Here is a 5289-nt window from a genome sequence, read left to right on the forward strand (position 1 = left end):
ATTTTTCCACAATCATTGTTTGCTAGACACTCCTATTTGAGAGAGGCACATATTCACCATGACTAGTTAGAATACTCTATATGCTTCACTTATATCTTTTGAGCTAAGCAGTTGCTCTAGTACTTCACTTATATCTTTTTGAACATGGAGGCATGTAGAATTTATATGAATAATTGCACTCTCATTATTCACTTATAATTGTTTGAGAGTCTAATAGGGGGTAATAGTAATTTTCATGGGTTGTAAGACTAGTCCAAAAAGGATAGGTATTCAAGGTTGATATAATAAAAACTTTCATGTAGCACAAAAAACCGAAATACTGGGTTAATGATATGAACGTGGTAACATGAATGGGCGTGATGATGTGTGAGCATTCTTATTCCTCATAGAAATCCTTATGGCACGGTGATGATGTGTGAGAATTCTTATTCCTCGTTGTTGGTTAGTAGAAATATTTACAGTTAAGGGGTGTTAATTTTCTGTTCATCTAAATGTTGGTTTTGGCATGGTGATGATGTGTGAGCATTCTTATTCCTCGTAGAAATCCTAGTGCTGTTTAGGTCAAGGGCACGCGATGGTTAACTCCTACCAATCTCCCCCTAGGGGCATGTGAGTAGTAATTTTCTTTGAGAGAGATAATAAAGATTTGCAATAAATATATGAAGTATTTATGACTAATGTGAATCCATGAATGTACACACACTCATCTTCCCATATTTGCTATCCTCTTCGGTATCATGCATTGCCCATTCTTACCTCGATGATTGGTGCAAACTTCGCTAGTGCATCCAAACCCCACGGCATGATACGCTCTGTCATACATAAGCCTCCTTATAGCTTCCTCAAAACAACCACTATACCTACCTATCATAACATCTCCATAGCCATTCCGAGACATATTGCCATGGAACTTCCATCGTTACATCACATGACGTGTGTGTTCATAGTCATATTGCTTTGCATGATTATATAGCTGACATAGTATTTGTGGCAAAGACACTGTTCATCATTGTTTACATGTTATGCTAGATCATTACACATCCTGGTACACTATCGAAGGAATTCATATAGAGTCATCTTGTTTAGTAGTTTTTCATATCAAGTTGTAAGTAAATAGAAGTGTGATGTTTATCATTCTTAGAACATTGTGTCAATGAGGAAAGGATGATGGAGACAATGATTCCCCCACAAGTCAGGATGATATTCCGGATGAAAAAACAAATAAAAAAGAAAATAAAAAAGAACATAAAAAAAGAAAAAGAAAAAAGGAGAAAAATGAAAAAAAGAGAAAAGAGAAAAAAGAAAGAAAAAATGAGAGAAAAGAGAGAAGAGATAGTGCTACTACCACTTTTTCCACACGTGTGCTTAGCGAAAGCACCATGTTTTCATATAGAGAGTCTCGTGTTTTGTCATTTTCATATGCTAGCAGGATTTTTTCATTATAGTACTTGGCTTGTATATTCCCATGATTGTTTTCCTCAAATGCCCGAGGTCTACCGAGCAACCAAGTCTGATGCACACCCACTTATCTTCCGTTGAGCTTTCATACACTTATATCTCTAGTGCATCCATTGCATGGTAATCCCTACTCCACACATCGATATCGATTGATGGGCATATCCATATCTCGTTGGTTCGCCGAGTTGATGCGGGACTTTGTTCTCCACTTTTACTCCTCTGATACCTACCACCATATTCTATTCAACCTATATTCTATGTCCATGGTTCACGCTCATGTATTTATGTGGTTCGCCGAGTTCATGCGGGACTTTGTTCTCCACTTTTACTCCTCTGATACCTAGCAACATATGGACTCATGCATATCCATATCCCGTTGGTTCGCCGAGTTGAAACATGTTAAAAAGGATGATCCAATTGCTTGGCTTAACATCGTGGTGCTTGACATTTGTACTTATGTGGTGAAGACAGAGCCATGCCATGTTATCGCTCCAGTGAAACCAGGGTACCAGGGCCCATCTACTGTCGGCCTAGTCGGGTGTGCAAAGAAGGCCCAGTGTGGCAGTCGGCCCACTGAAGGACTCTCATGAGCGCCCCGTGAGGCTCCACCTTCACGCACTTTCTCTCTCTTTGAGCTGATCCCACTGGACGCGTGTCTAGTGGATGTGAGAGACCTCGCGAGGTCTCTCCTGCGAGGCTGCCCATCACAAAGCTTTCCGCATGGAGAGGCCGCGCAGTGTTGGCCAGATGGTCATGTGCCCACCACGTGGGCGTCGTGGCCGGGCGATAAGACCTGCAAGGAGGGCACGAGCGAGCATGTAGAGAAGAATATTTCCCCTTTGTGAGGAAAGGGCAGCGAGTAGCTATCCCTCCCGAAGATGAGTCATGAGACTTACCTCTTTTGAGCAAGGAGAGCAGGGTGGCACGGGTCGCCATGACGAACGTCACTGGAGAGCCCAGGAACGTGTGATGGATGACAAATTTACAGGATGAAGACCGACTTTGCCAGAGAAGTACTGAACAGTTGTCCCTTTTTGAGTTGTCGCCCTGTAGTAACCCTTTTCTTCCCAACATTTTGGGACCAGAGACCCATGGCAAGTATAAGAGGGACATATGAGCACCATAGAGAGAGGTCAAATGATGGAGCTCCCATCCCCTTCTGAAGAGCCTTCTTCTTCCTCACAGCTTGTAATGCTTGTGCACCCAAGAGAGAAATCAAACCACAAAGCAAGAGTAGGTTTTTACACCGCAAGGTGGGATGAACCTGGGTAAACTCTCGTGTCCTTCTCATGCCTTGCATGTGTAGCCTTGTCTTCCTCGAGAAGTATATTGCACTCAGCTCCCAAGTGTTAGAACCGTGTTTTGGAGAGGTTTTACCGTAGCCCCAATACCAACATCCGACATTTTTCGTGCCAGGTAGGGGAATTTCTCACGCATTTTCATCCTCGAGCTCGCTCCGCATTTGCATGGCCGAGGGCGTCACAGATGGAGCACACGTAGGGATCAGATGGCTCACACAGATCCGGTCGTCAAGCACAACCGTCGCAGGCGTGCTCCCACCGCCACTGAGCCTACGGTGGGAGAGGCACAAGCTTCCTCCGCCCACCCGTTAGTGCAAGCGAACCCTCCGCTTGCGTGCACCACCATGGAGTCCTCCTATGGTCGTCGCGACCATCCATCTTCGCAGTTGTGCTCCTCATGGCGAAGGAGCTGTTGCGCTACCTTCCTACTAAGGCCGGCTACGATACATGGCTGGCACGCATCACCGAGCTGGTCGAAGCCGTCGGCAATGTTGCGGCTTTCACCCTCTCATTCCCCCTTCTACCTCATAGGGCGCCAGGGCAGGGCTTGGTGTCCCTCCTCCACCTCTATCTTCGGGCGCGGATGATAGGTGGCACTGCGGAGCCCGCCTGCCAGAGCCATCCCATGGAGTGTCTTGTCCACCTCACACAGTGTGTAGACCGACCGTGCATGCACCTCAAGCAACAGCGTGAGCGCCAGCACCACACCATCCAAGATCTCGCTGCCGCAGATGCCACAACCATGTCGCTCTTGCTGATGGCACTCCTTCTTGTAGTGGGGGTTGTCGTGACTTCATCCATGAGTTGTGCCGTGTGGTGTGGACCACGCCTTTCAAGATGGAGTTGCCTCCCTGCTACGATGGCACTCCAAACTCTGTGGAGTTCCCACGGTTCTACACCATCAACATAGATACTATCGGCGATGAAGACAAGGCCATGTCGAGTTGGTTTTCCATGGCCCTCAAGGATGCAAAACACTCACGGTTGATGAACCTCCTCGAGGGCTCCATCTCTTCATGGTCCGAGCTATACGCGTAGTTCGTCTTCAACTTCAAGGGCATGTACGAGCGTCCCCTCACCCACAATGACTTGTGTGCCTTGCGTCAGCAGCCGGGCAAGACCCTCCACAAGTACATCCAGTGCTTTAGCCAGGTGTGCAACAAGATACCACAAGCCTCCGATGCTGCAATGATCTCTGCGTTCTCTTCGGACGTCACTATTGTCTGGATGTGCAAGAAACTCACCATCAATGACGAGCTCGACACCTTCGCCATGCTTTTTAAACTCGTCGATCGATTCGCCAAGGCCGAAGAGGGTTGCCTCTTTACCCACAATGATCCAGACGCGATTCTCAAATCCGACAAGGCCAAGAACAAGGATGTCAAGCGCATAGGCCCGGACCGTGCTTGTGGCGGAGCCTGAAAAAGAAGCATGGGCGCGACCACGGGGAAGCTTCGAGGAAGCCTTTTTGCACCTACCACAACTCGGGCTCCCACAATATTGAAGACTGCCATGAGCTGAGAGTGCTACACGAGGAGGGGTAGAATCTTTGCCCCAACCGCAACGACCGCAGCATGGGCCGCGATGGTGGCTGTACCGGGGGTGCTTGGGAGACTGCGACAACAACAACGACAACATCAACAACCGCCAAGATTGGCAGGATCCGCTATAACGCGCCAACCCATAGGCCAAATGTGCTCATCCATGCCCCAACACCAACAACCGCAACCTGCGTGATGAAGAGGGTGGGGGCTATCAGGAGCCTCACGGGATGGCATGCATCCTTCGCGAGTCTCAGGCTCCGGAGTCCAACCTACACTTCAAGAAGTTCTCCCATGAGGTGAATTCCGCCCTCTCGGGACCCAAGGCCTCCAGACCCCTCAAATGGTCATAGTATGATATCACATTTGACTCCAAGTACCACGCGAGGATCACCAGAACCATGAGCACCATCCCCGTGTTGTGCACTTCCACCATCAACAACGTCGGTGTCACCAAGACACACATCAACGATGGTGCAGGCCTCAACATGCTCTCCATCGAGACCTTCGAGCATATCTAAGTGGCTTACGAGCGCTTGATGCCCACAAGGCCTTTCTTAGGTTTGAGCAACGTGTCCAATCTGCCTTTGAGGCAGGTGCGTCTTCTTGTGACCTTCGGCACTCCCAAGAACTACCACACGAAGTTCATCAACTTCGACGTGTCCCACATAGGCCTAACCTACAATGCTATCTGTGGCTACCCTGCGCTCGCCAAGTTCATGGCCGTTACCCACCATGCCTATTGTATTGATGGATCTCACGAGGTTTCTGTTGAGGTTTGCACGTTGAAGTTTGCATGTTTTAGGTGCGATCGTGATGGATGAAGGAATAAGGAGTACCAAGACCCTAAGCTTGGGGATGCCCAAGGCACCCTAAGATAACATCTTAGGAATACTCAAGCATCTAAGCTTGGGTATGCCCCATAAGGCATCCCCTCTTTCGTCTCCATTCCATCGGTATGTCACTTGGAGCTATTTTTTTTCATCACA

Source organism: Hordeum vulgare, chromosome 4H, assembly GCF_904849725.1.
Source record: "Hordeum vulgare subsp. vulgare chromosome 4H, MorexV3_pseudomolecules_assembly, whole genome shotgun sequence".
NCBI classification, from domain to species: domain Eukaryota; kingdom Viridiplantae; phylum Streptophyta; class Magnoliopsida; order Poales; family Poaceae; genus Hordeum; species Hordeum vulgare.